Raw genomic sequence first — 738 nt, 5'->3', positions numbered from 1 at the left:
GCCCGGCTGGGCTCCAGGATCCCCTACGAGAGGCTGTGTCCAGCAGGAGAGGCTCCCCACCTCCAGCAAGGATCCGAGCAGTGACCTGAGAGGCTCCCAGCTCTGCTTCCAGCTCCTCCAGTCAGAGGCCAGGCAGCTTGATGTGAGGCTGGGGCTCCTTGAAGGTCAAGACCCCTAGCAGTTTAGAGTAGTACAAACACTGGTGGCTGTGTGGTAGAGTTTCTGCCCACCAAGTGGTAGCTCTGAGTTAAGTCCCAGCTTGTGTGACTTGGGGTGAGTGAGCTAACAGGGAGAAGTTCATCTTGCAGTAGAAAGGGGCCATTGTGTTTTCCCCCTTTCTCCCCCTCCAGGTACCGAGGCCCTGTATTCCTTGTCCTTTAACGTTTTGTATCTTGTGCCTTTTATATTTCACCAACCAGTATTGTTTGTTCTGCTGTTTGTGTTTTATATTTTGGTTAACCCTGTCTGTCTTGTCAACTGGATGAATATGTCTGTGACTGTAAGTGTCTAGCCTTTGTTGAATCCTGCCCCTCGGAGCATTGTAGTGTTCCCTATACCTCCTGGTTTCTACTGGTTATGTTCCCAGTACTGTTCTCTCATTAAAAGGTATATGGTTAAGTCCCCATTGGTGGTCTGGCTCTGCTCTATGGGGGGAGAAGAGTCCTTACACCTCCCACAGCGCTTGTGCACCTGCTTTGATCCCTTCAATTGGAGAGGGGGTACCTTTTGGAGCACTGC

This window comes from Alligator sinensis, unplaced genomic scaffold (genome assembly GCF_000455745.1).
Source record: "Alligator sinensis unplaced genomic scaffold, ASM45574v1 scaffold1334_1, whole genome shotgun sequence".
NCBI classification, from domain to species: domain Eukaryota; kingdom Metazoa; phylum Chordata; order Crocodylia; family Alligatoridae; genus Alligator; species Alligator sinensis.
This window is presented reverse-complemented; position numbering follows the sequence as displayed.